Source organism: Hippocampus guttulatus, chromosome 8 (assembly GCF_054856545.1).
Source record: "Hippocampus guttulatus isolate MCC_2025c chromosome 8, RoL_Hgut_1.0, whole genome shotgun sequence".
Classification (NCBI taxonomy): Eukaryota; Metazoa; Chordata; class Actinopteri; order Syngnathiformes; family Syngnathidae; genus Hippocampus; species Hippocampus guttulatus.
This window is the reverse complement of record NC_141268.1, coordinates 6,945,293-6,965,604: the sequence shown is the minus strand read 5'-3', so window position 1 is coordinate 6,965,604 and position 20,312 is coordinate 6,945,293. Positions and strand designations below refer to the sequence as shown.

The following is a 20,312-nucleotide window of genomic DNA, read 5'->3' as shown; positions in this document are numbered from 1 at the left end:
CAGGTATACTGCAAGAAGTGTTGAGAGGTCCTCCCCGCCTTTGCGCACAGCACGCATCCCACCACGCGCATCATCCGCTGCTCGCTCACACACATCTCACGGCGTGGGGTTATCAAACAGCAGGCGCGTCTTCGGTGGATGCAACAATTCCACTCTTACTGATCTTAATTGGCTGAGGGGGGAAAGGGGAGGGTATGGCTGCTGCGCTGTCCCTGCCGAAGCCGCGTTGACATTTTGACCAAAATAAGGGGTAAAATCTTCACGCTGTTATCGCCGCAGTTTCACTAAACTGCTGTCAACACCTTCGCCTTCTTCCGTACCCTGGTTGCAGTTCGGCGCAGATAAGAACGCCGTGCGGCGGTCCGCGAAGCATCAACCACGCGCGGAAACGTCCATCAAAGGGGAAGAAAAAAAAAGAGCTAATCTCGCTTCGTTGGCATCGTGTCGCCCCCTCCCCACTCAACCACCCACTATTCAAGTTCCAGACTTTTCAGCACCACTTCTCTCGGTGCAAGGCGCTGTGTGGATTTCCTCGTGGATACTAGTACGTGCAAGACCAACGCTGCGACTCCGAAAACGAACACCGAAGACAAGCGCATCGGATGTGGGTCACTTCGCGGGGTGGACCGCACTGGAAGCTCTGCGAGGAAGGAGAAAGAAAACCGGTGGTAAGTGTTGCAAAAACGCACCACGTTATTATCGACGCATGTCCAGAAACAAGCAGACGCCGTAAAAGGCTTCTTTTAGGCTTTAAAGTATGGGAAATCTTCACGGACTTGTATGCCGAAGTGCGTCGACTCATGCGGTGCGACGCCCAATTGTTTTTGTTGCGTTTGTGGCTTTAAAAAATGTGCCTCGTCTTGTCTGCATGCGAGCACCCCGCGCTGCGGAGGCGACTCAACCCCCTGCACTCCCCCTTAAATTCGTTTAACTCCCCCCAAAATTCGATGTAGTTTATCAGCCTATATAGCTGGAGCTTTACAGGTAGCAACAGCTGGTGCACATCAGCGGGAGCAACGTGCAAACTGACCCCCCCACCCACACACACGCGCACACACACATGCACACACACACGCACACGCGCGCACACACGCACGCACGCACACACACACCCACGTTACATATTTCCATTTCAACAACCCTGAAACAAGTTGAGTCATGTAGGTAAGCACCCTTAATGGATGGTTCATCTATAGTAAAATTCCAAGTATTCTGCCTATTTTTGTGTGCCACATTTTGGCTGGTGAACACAAGTGGAAACGCTAGGACGTGTGTGTGTGTGTGTGTGTGTGTGTGTACCTGCTGACTGGTGAATGATGGTGGTGCCCCCTCCTCCCCCTCTTCTTCCTCCCCCAGCAAACTTTAATAGGGCACTTAAAGCTTGCATGCCTCTTAATGCAGCAGCATTATTTAGTTGTAGTCGAGGTAGAGGGGCTAAAGGTGCACATTCAGTTATGCGGTCATTGCACTGTGAGCTACACGACACCACCACAGCACACCGTAGTATTCATATCGGCCTCCGCGCCCGGGTTCTGGAGCTGACTCCCCGTGGCCTTTTTTACACGGGGGCCAAAGATTACCTTTGCGGCGTGTTATTCTCACAGCTTCAATTGGACAGTGCATGCATGGTGAAGGAAGGTGGTGGCGGTGGTGCAAATATGCCATTGTCTGCATTCCGACTCAACTAGCAGTGTCATTACTTCAAGGCTCTGACTCGACAAAAAAAGAGCTTTTAATTCACTCTCTCGTGGTCTGCGAGGAGATATAGATGGCATTTTGGGTTGTTCGAGTTCTTCCCAGCGAGTGATATTCTGCTTGAAATGTCTGCTGCGGCTTCCACCGATTTTTTTGTTCTTTTGCCTTATCTGCTGCTCCAGTGCAACGTCAGCGAAAGGTTCTTCTGGTGCAACTACAAGCCTCAGAATTTGTCCTAAAAATTGACATAGTTGGCCTAGCAAGTACTGGCTAATTTTTTGCTGTTTAACGTACAGGAGTAATCCTAATATCTGGACTACTGGACTTCCAAATTGTTCTAATTTCAGTATAAAGTGACTTAATCAAGGGCTTTTGTACAGTATATTTGATCAAATGGCCGAGCAGACAGGCGACTGATGTGCACTGTATGTGGAAACCCTGTTAGCAGTCAGCAGAACCTCCCAATGGATCTCCCTGATCACTTCCAAGATGTTCTTCTCTCAATGTAAAGTGTATTAAATCACTCATTTAGTACAGTGTATGAGAGGAACTGGCTCTGATGTTCACTGGCGACAGAAATCCATTACTGTACAATGGAAACCTCCGTTATTATTCACATTTACAAGTAGGGTGAATTTATTAACACATTTGGCATATTTGCAGCCAAATCACATTGTGGTCACATGACCACAAAATTGTTCCACATCAATGGCTCACATTGCCCTGTTCTCTCTTAGGTTCTAGTGTCATGCAGACTTGAGGGAGCGGGCAGACTTGTTCAGGTGGCATCACGTGACAACAGTATTTTATTTAATTTGAGTATTTCTTGTCGTTATTTATCGTGCCGCCAACTTCGCGATTGCTACGTGACATCTTTCACGAATGAACATTGTGGAAAACACTCAAAACGTGCACTTCTGAATTTGAGTAAATCCGGGTGTCAGTCATAGCATACAGCACTTCCGCTTGGAGCTCTTCTTCTGTAATTAAAAATTGTCTCACTTCCAGTGGCTGATGCGAAATTGATTATTGTGACACATCAAAAGGCTAATAAACATCACATAATACTCTCTAACAACCCAAAGGCGATGGCATTTGTATTTGAATGACTCCACTTACTCGTCATCGATGCACACCACCAAATGAACTCAAAATACTATGCACACATTGTCTTCCTCGCCTTTGACTACATCACAATGCCGCGTAAGCCACATGTGCCACTGCATACGCAAATTACATTAATTAGACTCTTTAAAAAAACAATGTTATGTAAATGCATATAAAGTTAATACATGTTTAAGGCACACAATTTACCCACATTACCATATTTCCTTCAACAATAAATGCCTTTGGCCATTTCTAGAGTGTCACTGTTTACAGTAGATCGCATCACCGGAATTAATGTGGGCCTTCCGAGCTGTTGTGTCCCTAAACAAACACATAGACTGTTTATGCCATGGGTCGGCCGGGCACTGACGATATGGGAACCCTGTTAACATACAACGTAACTTCTCGGCTTTCCTGAGCAAATTCCAAGTTGTTCTAATTACGAAAGGTGGCCCGCTGGTGTAGACGCGCAGGAGTATGATTCCGGCTCCGTCTCTTCCTGTGTCGCGTTTTACCTTTCTTGCCTGCACGGCTTTTCTCCAGGTACTCCAGTTTCCTCTCACATTCCAAAAACATGCATGGGAGATGAAGGGAACACTCTAAATAGTCCCGAGGTGTTGGTGTGAGCGTGCATGGTCGTTTGTCCATGTGTGCCCTGCAATTGGCTGGCAACGAGTTCAGGGTGTCCCCCGCCTACTGTCCGAAGGCAGCTGGAATCGGCTCCAGCTCGCTCAGTTGTGAGGAACATCGGATCAGAAAATGGATGGATGGACAGAAGTTCTAATTACAAAATGCTGCTATCGTCGAGCCTTTACGAACTTGTGCAGGCGATAATTTAAATAGCCGATTTCATGCTATTTTAAGCTTTCTACAGTTAACGATAGGCATTTCTATGGTTATCTTTTACATTTGGCAAAGTATTGATCTAATTTCTTATAAAATAGGAGTTATTTTCTTGGCTATTTTTCTAACCCGAAAGTAAGATGCCTGGCTCACTAAAGCCCCACCTCTCCCCATGTGGCTGCCGCACACCTTTCAACCCCTTTCATGATGTCGTCGAAAGCCAGTTGCTGCGTGCACCGCCCACGAAACAGTAGATCGTAATAAAGATGGAGACTATATTGTGGAGCATTGCGTCCTCGATCCAGAGTCAAGTGACAATCTTGATACGGCATTGATGTGCTATTCATCCATGTACAGGGTAATATATAGACCAAGTACATTTATTTTGTATACAACAAAATACGCCTGACATATCGTGATTGACAATCACGCTAACTTTAGTGCATTCATGCTAATATTATGTCATCATTCAGCAAGCGGTTTGATTTACTGACAGCTCTGGCCTCTTCGCAGGCTTGATTGAGTGAATTGCACCCGTTTCAAGGTTTAATCTCCAACCTTCAGCAGGCAGTCTTGTGACAAATGATGATCACAAACAAACAGCTGCTGGATAGCCTGTCGTCGGGGAGGCCGCTCATAGCGTCTCTTTTCTGGATACGGTTGTCGTGCGTCCTCCTATTGGTGGATTTAAAAAAAATTTGAAAGCTGAGTTCCAGCCGGGGAGGCCGGTAACTCCTCTGAGGTGGCCGCTCATAGTGCCTCTTTCCTGGATACTCTTGTCGGGCGTACTGCTGGCTGCTCGGAGAAATTGGGCACACGCTTACTTTGCAGGGGCAGTTTGGGGGGTGGCTCGCTCAATCTAAAATGTATAAAACTGAGGTCGTGCTCCTTTTCTTGGATGGGTGGAGGTGGTGCTTAGAGAGCAGGAATGAGCAGGAATGCTCAGAAACGAGTGAATGGAAGAAAACACCACTTTGGTCGTGTTTTTGCTGACAAATTAGCATTTTTACATGCATGGCTAAAACCTCAAAAAGTTGCTTTTGCATGATATAGGCTCCGTAAAGTGGAACTATTATGCAAAATTGACTTGTATACAAGTACAAGTTTTTTGTCTCCTGATCCACCACGTGTCCAAAGTAAACCTTTTATTAACTGCATATTTCTAAAATATGTCTGTAAGCAAACCGTTTTGCTCTCAGCCAAACTGTGATGCAGTTGTGGGGTTGATTTACATTGAAACCCTCCTCAAAACTCACTTGTATTCTTTGGCATTCGACTCAGCATGACTTAGATTTGTTCTTGGTTTTACTGTTTGGTGCTTTCTACCGCCTTTATTACCGATTTGTCTTACTGTTTATTGTGCATGTTAAATTGCTCCATGTACAGCACTTTGTATGCAGCGATGGCTGTTTGAAAGTGCTCTATAAATACTGTTGACTTGACTTGACTTGACTTGATACATCATTGTCTCCACACTATACAATATTAAGCTTTTTAGCCAGTGTTTGAGTTTCAGGGTTTTAAATTAGGGTCTGAAGCCCGTATTTCAGTTTTAAAGTCTTGCTTCAAGTCAAGATTTCAAGCCAGAATTCATGTTTCAAAGTAGGGTTTTAAGTCAGGGTTATATGTTCTAAGCTTTCAAAACAGAGTTTCAAGCCAGGGCTCGTGTTTCAATCTCGTGTCTACAGTGATTTTCAACGGGATTCAGGTTTGTGCTTCGGCCAGCTCGTTCATTTTGAGTCTCAAGTGTTGATCAAGGGCCTCCAGCTGAAGAAGAAGAAGAAAACAGCCTAAAGCTGCAACCGCCACCACCGCCTCACTGTTGCTGTGGCGCCTCTGATGATGCATCGTTTGCAGAGCAGCCTTTTCTTTCACAAAGAAAAGCCATCTTGCCTACCGCTGAATTTTGCAGGACGATGAACACTTAAGCCATACTCCCAAACGAAAGTGTTGCGTATATCTTCACACATCGCGTCACACCTTGATCAAAGTGCTTGAAAGGCTCACAACCAGTCTCACTCACTCTGGAGCTCATGCACCTACAGCAGCACAGAAAATACAGGTTACGAAAACAGATCTGTAGTCAAAATCCCACTAGGCCTTGGTTATTCCATTTACAAAGACTCAAACTGGAAATAGGAAGCGTGTGTGTTGAGTGTATGTATGTGAGTGTGTGAGTGCGTGTATGTGTGTATGTGTGTGTGTGTGTGTGCGCTTCCTTCTCCTGCCGCCAGACACCATCTGCTCAGCAGGGAGCTTTTCCAAACAATTTCACTGGACAAAAAAAAAAAAAAAAGAGAGAAAAGGTGAATCAGACACACGGACGCACTGCAAACAGCCAGCTCTAGTGTTTGGCGTCCCTGAACAGCTCCATTCATCACATAGCAAAATAAATCCAATTCTCTTCTGAAGTTATTTCACACACTTATACATACATTACCTCTGTCAAAACAATATGAATAATACAACATAATGGCTCATAGGACTGTGCATGGTGATTTCAGCGATGCCGAATTGTCAAGCAAAATTTCTCCCAACAGGAAACAATAGAAATTGAAGCACAATAGTGCCTGGATTTCCATCACCATCCGAATACAAAACACTTGGATCTTCCATCATCAAATGAATGGAAATGCCATCAAGCCGCCCACCCGAAACACACCAACAAAAAAAAAATTGTGGCATGTTGTTTGAGAAGAAAAATAACACTGCACGGGACTGTACTTCATGAAAGCATAAAGTAATAATATCAGGTAATGTAAAGAATTCAACACTTTGTGCTTCATAATTTACAAGTAATTGATTGTGCTGCTATCATGGGGGCAGTATAATATATACACACATCCTACTACACACAAGAGTTTATGAGAAAACAGATGAAGAACTTCCGCAAAGATATCACTTGTTTTCCGCAGATGATAAAGAATACATACCTATGCGTATCGATGTATGCTCTGTCCGCATGTCCACCTCGCAGTGCAGAGGTCAGGGTTCGATTCCGGGCTACGGCCTTCCTCTGTAGAGCTCGCATGTTCACCCCAAGCCTGTGTGGCTTTCCTCCCACATGGCAAAAATCATGCATGATAGGTCAATGGAATACAGTACTCTTTCATTGTGAGTGTGAACCGTTGTTTGTCTATGTGTGCCCTGCGATTGACTGGCAACCAATTCAGATGTTTATTTTTTATTTATTTAATGTATTTATTTGGGCGGCCCGGTAGTCCAGTGGTTAGCACGTCGGCTTCACAGTGCAGAGGTACCGGGTTCGATTCCAGCTCCGGCCTCCCTGTGTGGAGTTTGCATGTTCTCCCCGGGCCTGCGTGGGTTTTCTCCGGGTGCTCCGGTTTCCTCCCACATTCCAAAAAAAACCATGCATGTCAGGCTGATTGGACGCTCTAAATTGTCCCTAGGTGTGAGTGTGGGCGTGGATGGTTGTTCGTCTCTGTGTGCCCTGCGATTGGCTGGCAACTGATTCAGGGTGTCCCCCGCCTACTGCCCGGAGATGGCTGGGATAGGCTCCAGCACCCCCCGCGACCCTAGTGAGGGTCAAGCGGTTCGGAAAATGGATGGATGGATGGATGTATTTATTTCATTGGGACGGTGCATATGAATCAACACAAGAATAAACAGTGTAAATGCGCCGGATTTACCATAAATGCTAGTTTTCAGCCGTAGTCCCAAAATAGCATCATGAGACACATAAAACTTGAAAACCACGATGGCAGAAATAAGAACCAAATCGGTAAGACATCATAAAACGGACAATATAAACAATTGCAGTACTCAATTACAAGACAATAGACCAGGATAGACAAATCACTTTCACAAGAGCTTCAGCTCAAACAAAGCACTTTACAAAACAATTAACATAAAATAACAACATAATACAACACAACACATAACATAACATTTGACAATAAAGTTGTACTTGACTTGATGAAGACACGGACAGTCATGCAAGCTTAGTAGCCACTTTTCCTGCATACGCTTTGTTGTTTGAAACACTTCTAGATGAAAGAGGAGAGAATCAAAGTGTCCTTTCACTAGTGGATCAGAGGCGACATGCTCAAAATGTGCACACGTCTGCTACAAGCTAAGTTTGAAAGTAAACAAGTAGCTGTCGCGTCCATTGACGAAAAAAGAGATTCGTTCACTTCTCCTGACCCATGTAAATTCGTTTCAATTCCAAAAAAGAGAAAAAAAAGACGTGTCCACCGCCGACTGCCCAACGACAGCTGGGATAGGCTCCAGCATGCCTGTGACCCTTGTGAGGATGAGCAGATCAGATAATGAATGGATAATAATACATATATATATACTGTATATATTTTTTTATTCCACAAAAGAGAATGTTCAATATTGTTTTTATGAATAAAAACCCAATTCTTACCATGAACCAATTTAAAAATATGCTTATACTAATAAACGGAAGGGTACGAAGGCGTATATTTCATGATTTTGCAGTGTTCGGCCACAGTGGTATTTATTATTATAAAATAATAATGTTAACTAATAAAAAACAAATGGTGAATTAAACATTTGACAAAGCTTGCCCAGCATGTTGCAGGATGGTTCGACAAGCACACCAATCAGCAAATTCTTAAATGAAAGCCTACGCTTACGTTCATAAAAAAACAACTTGTAGAAATTGGCATTGTAACTGTCTTTGCAGACAACTGATGAGCCACATACGACAGTGGCGTGTTTCGACAAGTATGAATTTCACGCGTAACCTGGCTCTTATTATGGAGCTGACATTTCATTAATGTTGAAATATTGTGGAACTGTTTTTATAGGTTTTCAGGTTATTAACATAGGAGGGGAAACAAGAGCGGGGAGCGGCGCAGCACAAGAAGTGTAATGTGCGTTGCCTGAGTCATCGTAGACATGCGCGCACTCTCACACACACACACACACACGCACACACACGCACGCACACACACACACACACACACACACACACACACACACACACACACACACACACACACACACACACACACACACACACACATTCTTCTTCCTTGGGCAGCGTTGTGTGAAATGGAGTGTGAAATGAGTGCACTTAACATCCCTGCTGTGGATTATACACGTTATCTTACACCGGGGTTCAAGAGCATCTTTGCCTGCGAATCTGCCTCCCAGTTTCATTTGTTTCCACGCGTGTCCATTTAATGTTCCCTACATGCCTCAGTCCATTTGTTACAGAATTTGGTTACACACCTGAGTGCAGTCACACACGTCACATGAGATTTTTACACATTCAGGCTCTGATTTACTAAGATTCAAACTAGCGGGCACTGCATTGCATCTTCAGTCTAACGGGTTGCGTATGCTGTTGGCAACAGGTGTAAAATCCACGGAGGCCGCTGTATTTAAAAGAGGCTTATACACTGTGGGTGGCTCTGATGCTTTCGCACTCTTTCACTGTCCACTGTTTGAAAAGCAGACTCCCCTATATTTCAAATTGCTTGACAGCATTTTGTTTGATCTTGTAAAACGCATAGAATATTGGCTTCGAAGTGAATGTAGACACCGTTTCAGCCATGGATTTGCGTTTCAAATGAGGGTTTGAAGCAAAGGGTAGGGCTTCTAACGTGGGTTTCAATCCATAGTTAAGGTTTCAAAGGAGATTTCAATCCAGAGTTAAGGTTTCACACACTCATTAAGAGTTTCAATGTAAGGGTTAGGGCAGGGGTCGGTAACCCAAAATCTTGAAAGAGCCATATTGGACCAAAATAAACAAAAAACAAATATGTCTGGAGCCGCAAAAAATAAAAAAGCCTTATAATGAAGGCCTGCTATCAACATGACTAAGTTGGCTACAAATACACAACGAGCATTCATGATTAAAAGCTTTATTTTCCTCTGCAGTTCATCCTGAGGAGGAGGGGTGCCCAAACCTTTTTGACGAAAGATCTACTTTTCGAACAACCAACCAACCCGCGATCGACCCGTTACCGCACACGCGCGCGCATACACACACACTTACACTCACATGCCGTAATGAGCGACAGCCATAACGGCCGCAAAGATGAACGAGGCATGGGACGCACTTACGCAGCGTGCTAACTATCGTAACTCACGTGTACCGTTTAAAAAATGCTTTTCACGGCCCGCCAGATTCTCTTTGCCAGTACCCTCGGTGAATTGCACATGAAAGGCAGCTGTTTTTATTTATTTTTTTTAAACAACAATCTCCTGACTGACATCATGCCTTGCTAATAGAAACATGTGTCGCAGGCTATAACACAAATCTTCATTGACAAAATGTTAACATTTAATATCTATTCGACACATTTTTACAGCATCGGAAAACGTTAATTATGTTTGTGTCATGTTTGTCCTCTGACAGAAACCATATTAAAACAAACAAAAAAAAATCCCTCCCATCTTTTTCCATTTTCAAAGATTTTTGAAAAAGCTCTAGGGAGCAACTGGGGGGTGCGAAAGAGCCCCATGCGGCTCGAGAGCCGCGTGTTGCTGGCCCCCGGGTTAGGGTTTCACATCCAGTGTTAGGCTTTCAAAATGACTTTTTGAATCAGGGTTAGATTTTCAAACGAGGGCTTGGGTTTAAAAAAAAAGTTACAATTGCAAATCAGGGTTTTAATCCAGGGTTAGGGCTTTGAAATAGGCTTTCAAGCCCGAATTAGGGTTTCACATAAGGCTTTTAGTATAGCTCTGTTTGTTCTTAGCATGAGCTAAACGGGTTACAACAGTATTTTATGTGGGTTAGGGTTTCAAAGACGGATTGGTGTTTGAAGCCTAGGTTTGGGTTTCAATATTATTATATTTCTTAGCATGAACTACACTGGTTAGAACAGTATTTTATGGATGACACTCTTCAAGTAGATATGTGATGAGTGCAAAACCGTACCTGGAATCTCAGTAAGACGTGTCAAAGTGACACTGCTGTGATGTCTACGCCATTCGTTTCCGCCGCCGTGGGATGCAGCCATCCCTTTCTAAAAGGAAAGCTGCCGTTGGAATGTAGACTCGTGCTCCTTTTTCAAAAGAGCACCGGTGAGGTACACGAAGTAATAATAATATCACACTTGTTCACATCTTTCCACCTCGGAATGTGGGTGCAACTGAACGAGTGGAAGAGATGAGTGAGCACGTCACATACACACACCTTCCATTTCACAGCAGACTCGATCGCTTCACATACTCTACATATGGTGGAGCCGAAGTAAAACACCATTTTATCATGTGACTCATCAATAAGTACAGTTCATATTTTCTACTTTCAAATTAGGGTTTTGAGACACGTTCAGGGTTTGAAATTAGGGTGTTAGGTCAGGGTAAGGGTTTCAAATTAGGATTAAGATTTTAAAGTCCAGGTTCAAAAGGTTCTCACATTTGGATTTTAAACCAGGATTGTTTTCAAGCCAAGGTTAGGTTTTTGAAATCAGCGTTAGGGTTTCAAATTTACTTTTCAAGACAGGGTTTCAAACCAGAGTTTAAATTTAGGATTTCAAACCAGGGTTATTTAAATTACAGGATAGGATTTCAAACTGGGCTTTCGAGCCCGTCTTTGGAGTTCAAATTAACATTGCACGCCCTGATTAGGGTTTCAAATGAGGCATTGATACAGTTTAAATGGATGCCAAAAGTGGCGAGGACACACACGGGCGCACACAACCTGTGCCACGGTGTCTTGCTTGGCCAATCATTTGCAGTCGTGACTCTCCGGGTGTCAAATGACACTTGATCACCCATCAACAACAACATGCGCGTATATCAGCTTTGGCGTGACAAACAGACATCTGGCTCGGTCGGCTACCGGTGCCAGCGACCAAGTCGGACACGTCGCTCCAATTCACCCGTACTCCCGAGCTCATCTGCAACGCCGATATTGCAATTGCGGCTCCAATTTGTTTGCACACCTGTTCATTTATTCACGCTGGATTTATAATTAATGCAAGATGCCAACGAAGACGGCGAGCACAAACCGAGGGAATGAATGCGCGTCTTTCCCTGCGGCTTCCCACAGCGCAGCGGATAACACGATGTTGAATCTCCAACATTTTCAAAACAGTCACATTCTCTGCATGCATTTATCGCACTTATTTGGTTTTAATGAGTTGTAGTGAAGATGAATCACAATAAAAATAAATTGGGTAGTCTGATGGATGCATGCAGATGAAAATTTGGTGGCTAGGAAATATGCAGCGCTTTGAGTTATTTTGTTTTACTTGACCAAGTGCAAATAACCTTGGATTACAGATGTACGTTTTTTAGCAGATGATTCACAATAAAGTCTTGTTTTTGAATCATATTTATGCTCATAAGTCAACATTTATTGTACTTCAAAGTCTGTGGAATGATATATTGTACCTGTATTTGTTTTGTGGATTGATGTCTGTTTTTTAAGTCATATTCTTACTTCACAACACTTACTGTGATGCTTTCCCCCCCCCAATTTAACTCACAAGAAATACACCAAATTAAATAAAAGAAGAAAAACCCTAGACAAAAACTAATAAAAAATATTCTAAATCAAAGGATTTTGGACAAAAAAAAAAGAAAATAATAAAAACGAAGAAACTTGGTTTGAGAACTAATGAAAACTAACTGCATTTAAAAAATAAAACTCCAAACGAAATAAAAACTACAATGAAAAAAATCCCATACTACTCTAACCCTCGTACCGACAACCTTGGTTAATAAAAGTCATGCATTGAGTAGAGCTTATGTTTGATGATGCAATGCAGGTCACAACCAGGTGACTAAACATTCGATTAAAACTATCAACTACGCGCAAATTGCAGTTATTTTGTTTTTATGAATCAAGTGGGGACAACAGTTTTACTATTTGCGTGCTGATCAAACAATTTGTTTCTCTCTCGAAAAAATAAAGAAATAAATAAAATAAAAATGTCAATGTGATATCCATGCTTATCATGGCATAGCAATTATCAGCATTTACACACATGCACACCTTCCCTTGCTCTAATCCTCGCGTGGGTATCATTAACGGCGGCATCCCCAAAAATAAAATCTATCAATAAACGCTCTATCTTCCCTGCATAAAAGCCACAACGAGATTTAAGGCGAGCGAATATCCGCTATATCAAGCGCATCCACCTACAGGCAGCATACAAAAGCAGATGTGCGTGCTTGTTGAAAGGCTTCACAAAATGGCACATGCTCAGGGAGCGAGACGCCAAAAGCACACTGCATGGACTGTATATATGTCGACTATACACACGCTTATCTCCTAACATGCAAATCGCAAATGGCGTCACGGGATGGTGGGCGGTTGGAGGTATGCAAGGATCACGAGATGGCATTTTTGTACCCCTGATCACCACCACAACACTCCTTAAATCCATCCACCCCACCCCGCCCCCTTGAGGGGCGCCTGTGATGCAGAGGCATGTTGAGCTGCGGGATTAATGAAAAGCTCCATCTTAGTCATGAAAAGAGCATTTTCACAATCTATTTAACACCCTGCATGCCAAAGGCTCGCATTAGACACCGTTGACTTGCAGTCGCCTACAGCGTTGTGTTGTGATGCATTCACCGCCGCTGTTGTGATCATCTGTGGGAAGGCTGCACCCCCCCCCCCCCCATCTGCAGCAAGCCCCCCTGCTACCCTCCAAACCCTCTCCCCACATTCTAGCCCACTGAGTCTTCACACATTTGTCACACTCATGGTCAGAAAAACTCATTCTCCTTCGCCAGTATGGAGTCTGACAAACAACAAGTGTAAGGGAGTTATTGGTGAAACGAGCATTAACGGTGCTGACCTGGACTGCAATGCTCTTTTGGGGATGCAAGCCTGCTGGTTACTGTGCCCCCCCCCCCCCGAAAAAAAAAAAGACATCATTGAGGCCAGAAGTCCATGGAGATTTGAGAAAAAAAATCGACACTTTGAGATGTTTTTTTCCCTGCAACAATGCTGTAATGCAGTGAAAGAACAGGAAGTGCACAATTTCAATCAGGTCCATGCTGTTTGTGTCAAATTGTGTGACTTCCTAAAGTGATCTAAAATACAATAAAACGTAAATATTCCATTGGTACTGTATTCTATATGTCTAGATGACATAAAGACCACTTCAAATGTGTCTCATTCAAAAAACAGAATAGGTTTGTGTGGTCATCTAACCATGCCAATTTCAGACCGAACGAGAATGATGTTTTTGGATTCCAAAATGCAGGCTCAGACAAAATACCGTGGCAAAAATATTTATTCAAGAAAATTGCAGCGACAACGTGTGATCTGAAATCGCTGGTCATCATGTGACATTAAAAAAAAAAACTGCATGAAGCCAAATGCGCTTGCAAAGGCAAGGGTCAATAGAACACAGAGAATAAGAAGAAATATCCAAAAGTCCAATCACACGAGCACAAAAATACAACAAGGATCAATGAACAAAACGAGAGCGACTATGAATGGTATCGAGAGGGCTAAATATTCACACTTGAAGCACAACAGCAAGCAAAGTCAATAATCCAACGAGGGATAAAACAAGTCCGAGTCCTTAAATACAAGGCCAGTATTGATGAGGAAATGAGGCACAGGTGCACCTGCTGCAGGGAAACACCCTTCACTCCAGTTGGAGCTGGAACACAGTCAAGACAAAACATGACACAAGAGGCTCACATTTTATACTGAGTGAGTACATTTGTGAATACATTCATTTTGTATTTTGAATTCATTTGGCATTTTGATTGTAATCGTCTACAGCTCAAAGGGTTGCGTTTGTGTTAGTTTGCGGGTTAGTTTCTGGTTCATGGCGGACGCTATGGAGGTGGGTGGGGTTGGACACTTCCAATTTGAGTTGATCATTCAAGGATTTCGGCACTTAGTTTGTTCAAGCAAAAAGAACTGCAGAATTGATCTTCAATGTGTCATTCGGTGGACAGAATATATCTCTATTGTCTACATAATACCTTCATTATCCAAACAAGCTTTCTTCGTAAAAACAACTGTGATCTGTAAATACTGCACAGTGGTTTATTCTGACAGCGGATTTTTAATGCGGCTGCACGCAAGGTTGACTTGCTCGAGGCCTGCTTTTCAAGTCAAGTGCTCAAAACATTACAGTCACGATACAAGGCACTTGTTTCATTAAAACAAAAAATATCTATGATTGTAAAAATAATTTTAAAATGGACAATAATTATAGATAAAAAGAATAAAAAATAGCACAATTTAAGCTAAAAAATAAATACATCAAATATATATGACAAATCAATAAAATACTAAGGGGAAAATGGAAATCTACCAACTTGCACCTATTTCTTGCCAAACCCATCGTGGAAGCTTTGCGGAAAGAACTTCAGAAGTTTTGAGTTGTGCTACGAACATAAAAACAAAGAAACAATATCTGTCCCTGCCAAGCATGGCGGAGGTAGCAACACACACTGTGAACTATTAGACATTGCATGGTGTAGGTTGAAATCAATGGACTGGAATGTGGAACCACCCAACGATTTCCCCATAGGAAATAATTCCTCCTGCATTGTGCGTGATGGATGTAACTGCACAATAACAACACACAGGGTTCAACAAATGCCAGTACATGTGGAAACTTAAAGTCATTATTGTTGTTTTTGTGCCATTGTGATTGGCTGAAGGCAGACGGTTAATTGATGTGGACTCAGTTGAACTCCTAAGAGCTTTCTGTGTTTCCATCTGGGCGGCCCTGTTGACCAAGCAGACTGCGGCGGTGGAAAGCCGTACGGAATGAGTGCTGGATGTTGTTACGGCGCTGGTGAATTATTCAACACAAACAGTTGTGATTATGGATTGACTGCACACACTGCGGGATCATAGAAGACCAGGTTGCGTCCGCACCGCGGTGGGGCCAGGGATCGCTGAACAGTTCATGAATGGTATTCCAGTAATTCCAACCCCATCTTCCTCTTTTGGCTGCGTCGGCTCTTTCCCTCCCCTGGGCGGCTGGCGTGGGGCCGGGGACGGGGACCATCTTGCAGCTCTTAAAGATTCGGTGGGGGACACCGGCACGATCCTTCCGCTGCCACCGCCCACATGAAGCTCGCCCACAAAGCCCTGAATGCAATCACGGCTTCTCTGGATGTCAGTATGAATTACTGTAACCCCCACACTCTCCACCTCCCGACACATACACACACACACACACACTGTGCTGCATGCCTGAGACCAGCTATGCAGGGGAAGTGGGGCAAAACCAACTCTTGCCATCTCTACTATGACTGACCTCAGGGAATCCTTTGTGCAATGTGCCCAAATTATGCAATTAATAATTTCTAAAAAAAGCAATAGGGTGACGGGCTGACTTTCTGACTGACTGACTGACCGACTGTCTAACTAATGAACTGACGGACAGACAACAGACTGACTGACTGATGAATGGGCCAAAGAAACCAATGAATGAACCACCCAAGCAAGCAGGCATGAAACCAACCAACCAACCAATCAATCAAACCAAGGTTAGAAACAACTCGGCGAAATTGGAGACAACATGGATGATGTATACTTTAACTCAAGCATGGATGGATAGCTACAAGCAGTTAGAACATCCATCCATCCATCCATTTTCTAATGTGCTTATCTGCACAAGGGTCACGGGCGTGTTGGAGCCTATCCCAGCTATCTTCGAGCAGTAGGCAGGGGACACCCTGAACTGGTTGCCAGCCAATCGCAGGGCACACATAGACGAACAACCATCCGCGCTCACACTCACACGAGGGACAATTTTGAGTGTTCCATTAGCCTGCCATGTATGTTTTGGGAATGTGGGAGGAAACCGAAGTACCCAGAGAAAACCCACATAGGCATGGGGAGAACATGCAAACTCCAGACAGGAAGGCCGGAGCCGAAATCGAACCCTGCACCTCTGCACTATGAGGCAAACGTGCTAACCAGTCGACCACCGGGTCACCCAGGTAGAACATGTTGTCCATATTTATTGTTTTACATCTATCTGCGGTATATTGAGAAGTGTTGGGACAGTCTCCAGCATATGGGTTGAGATATTACTTTTCATTTGTGGAAGTGGTCATCTAATAGAAATGACTAGACTCTGTTATGTTGAAACGCAAGAAGCATATTTCACAAACTGTGCTGCTGTTTGATTGAGCTGCATGCCCCGAAACCCTGTCATGCCACCCCGGTGCGGGTCTGTCCAGGCGCTGGTCGGTCCCTCCGTCAAAGTAAAATGTCAGGATGGAGAATTGGACCTGACAGCTCTCCCTGGGGGAGACTAAGTGGTGTCAACCTGTTGCTGGCAAGTGATGATGAACAACTTTCATTAAAGAGAAAAAAAGAAGGAAGGAGCCGGATGTCCTCAGTTTTAATGTCACAGGGACGAGAACCCTTGAGGTCCAAACGAGGAGAGCAACCAAATATGTCAGGGCCGTGCATAGATGAATAATTTATAACAGTTCAGATCAGAAGCGAAGGCAAAGGTCCTGTCGCTGCCGGATATTCCAATTGTTGTCGCAAGCTGTCAACAATATGGATGCTGCAGCGCTCGTGAGGATACACGGGATAAAGCAGCTGGAAGCAACAGTTGGGCATTTTTTTTTAACTCTACTATTGCTCAGTAATCTCAACTGTATTTATAGAGCACTTAAAAACAACCACCGCTGTATACAAAGTGCTGTACATTGGCTTCACTAACTAACTAACCGACTGTCTTATTGACTAACTGATTCACGGACAGATAGACGATGACCTTCCAGCTTACTCCCGGTAACTAATTAACAAACCACTTGACTGTCTGGATATCTCCTAGATGGTATCAACCCAGTTAACTGACTGTGTTGCGAACTGACTGTATGTTTGTCTGAGTGACTTACTGATTAAGTAGGCAACCCGTAACAAATTAATGAACTAAGACTTCCTGATCATTCCATCGCGTGAAAGTTTAACCACAACATTAACACAACAACAGAGGTGTCCTGTCTGCTCTGCCCCGATCATCGACTGCATATGTATCAGTGATCCAAAATTGCCTTGGCAATGGCAGTGATGCTTTTTCTTATTATTCGGAGCCAGCGTCGTATCAGTGACTGTGATGCTGCTTTTGTAAGGTCAAATCACAACATAGTGCTGTTTTAAAGCCGCGCTTGGCACCTTTGACAGTTTCAAATGGCAGAGTCGGAAACCATTTTGACATTTTAATATTTGTAACTCAGATGGCATCGTTCCATCGCAAACAAAGAGGCAGTGAAGGCAAAACCATGGCTAAGTCCAATTGTTTGCATGGACTTCTTAGAATGTTTTTATGTATCCGTAACTTGGTTTGGGTATCCAAATTCTTGTGGATTCTATGTAAAGAATATTGTCAGTGTACAGCGGCAACCTTGGTGGGGGGGGGGGGGGGGGGTAATTAAATAAATATATATTTTTTTGCATAACACAACTAACTTTACTGACAACAACTGACTGCCTGGCAAAAGTGATTGATGAACAAATAAGCAACTACCTGAATGACTAATCGGCCAACGTCAAAAGAAGTGTATGCTTACCTAATTTTAGTTCTGTTTTGCAGTGGTTATCTTCCTTCTTGGAAAGGAGCAAAGGACACAGTTGTTTGTCTGCATTCTTACGGGATCAAAATATTTAGATATGAAAAAAACACAACGGCATTTGCATTGATTACGGTGAGCGAAGAGGCGGCATGCTGGCTCTGTTAGCGGGACGTAAATGACAGCATTCGGGACAAGTAAAGGCGCTCGGACAACCACATGAACAGACAAACACCTAAAATCCATCAGTAAGTCATTAGCAGCCTAATGAACGACATCGAACGATGTTTTCCCTCTTGCCATAATGCTGTCGTGTTGCGACTTTGAAACTTTGGAGTGATTCTGGAACCGGGTGACTTGTTTTCTGGTGGTCGGCGGCTTTAAGTTAACTGCAGGATGAAGAAACACGTTTTCCCTTTTTAGTGTCACACCCTCGTATCGACACTCTCTATGGCAGTAGGCAACACAGTGTTCAATTACATTGATTTTTCGACTCACGCCTCTCTTCTTCTTCTGCTGGCTTGTTTTAGAAGCTGTGTGACTGCAGAAGTAAAACAAGCGGAGCCTCTGAAATTATCTTATCAGATCAGTCAGGAGTGAGGAAATGAACTGAGGAAAAACTTCCAGTGTTAACTTAAAGACGCTTAGTTTAATAGGTAGGGTTGATTGTTTGTGAATGAACTGATTTCCGGAGATAAATGATGCTGTTTAGCTTTTACCTGCTGCGCGATAAGAACGAAATGCAGTGCTTTGGCGATAGACGGTTTCTCTAATAGTCTTCGATATTGGCCACTGGGGAGTTGTCATTTAGCTCTATCCCACAGAAGTGAAAGGAGCACGAAATATAACACGGGAAGCACAATGGTGATAGTGGAAGTTCCAACATTGTTTGGTCAAATGGGAAAACGAGAATAAAAATTAGGGGAACTTCAAACCTCCACCAAGGCCAAACACATCAGATTTGTATCAGTAGCACGTTGAATACCTTATGAGAGAACAACACAACTCCTGCATGTCAATTCTGTCTCTCCATCCATTTGCATCTTTGTGAGAGTCATGGGAAACTGGTAATGATCCCAGCTGACTATAGGTGAGAGACGGGGCACGCGCTTTACACTGGTCGCCAGTGAATTGTAGAGCAATTATTCTCATGAGCATGCTTTGGGATGTAGCTCGAAACTGGAGCAAACTGTACACAGAGATGTTCCAACTAAGATTTGAACCTGCATCTAAACTGACTGATTTACCAAGTAACAAGATGGCTGACAAACTAACTGATGAATTTATTTGCTAAGCAAGTAAACAAATTCACTGACTAACTAACTAACTAACTAACTAGTTGACTACCTGAATAGGCAACTAAATTTGCTGACTTAACGATTGAAATGAATGACTAACCGGCTGAGTAACTCAACTGAATGACCGATGGAGTGATTGAATTGACCAATTTACGGAATAACTGACGACGTAACTGAATACTGTAACTAATTAGGGGGCATATTTTTCCCATTCACCCTTCAGTCACTTTCATTTGAGTCTTTGTTATGCACTGTAAATATGTGGCGAGTCTCCTGTCGAGGCTTCTGTCGCACCCACGATACGTAACCAGTGGCGGTTCTGGGGGGAGGCAACGGGGGCCAGTGCCCCTGTAGCACCGATTCTGGCCCCCCCGTGGCCCCCCCTCCGAGCGCAGATTACGCAGTCGTGCCGAGTCGCCGACGCGAAAGGTGGAACCAAAGTGCGTGATTTAACATTCTAGTCGGACCCTTTAGTGCGCTGCGCCATTTAAAAATGAGCGGGAAAATGAGAAGCAGTCCGCAGGGAAGGAAATTACCACAACACGAGTGCTATTTGCGTGTGTGTGTGTGTGTGCGTGTGTGTGCGCGCATGTGTGTGTGTGTGTGTGTGTGCGCGTGTTTGTGTGTGCGTGTGTGTGTGTGTGTGTGTAACTTTTTTAGTCTCCCTTTTTATTTTAATTTTTATTTAACTGGATCAATATATAAGACATTGCCTTTTAAAATTTGGATAATTATATGCATGTAAAACATCTAGCTTCAGTGTATTTGCAATTTTTGTCCCCGGCAGGCTGGTACCATATCATCCCCTGGCTTGAATATTCTCAACAGACGTATTGTTACGCTTGCAGACATTTTAGCCCTCCTAATACTGTTTTTTTCTCATCACTGTAATGTTATGAC

At 43.6% G+C, this 20,312-nt stretch overlaps 1 protein-coding gene across 1 annotated transcript in view; it reads left to right on the top strand.

Annotated features, from left to right (window-relative positions):
- Positions 1–234: 234 nt before the first annotated feature.
- Positions 235–20,312, top strand: part of LOC147200966 (metabotropic glutamate receptor 4-like) — a 199,845-nt gene continuing 179,767 nt past the window's right edge. The window contains exon 1 of the mRNA XM_086118830.1: positions 235–668. The gene's annotated coding sequence lies outside the window, so the exon portion shown is untranslated. The remainder of the gene's footprint in view (positions 669–20,312) is intronic.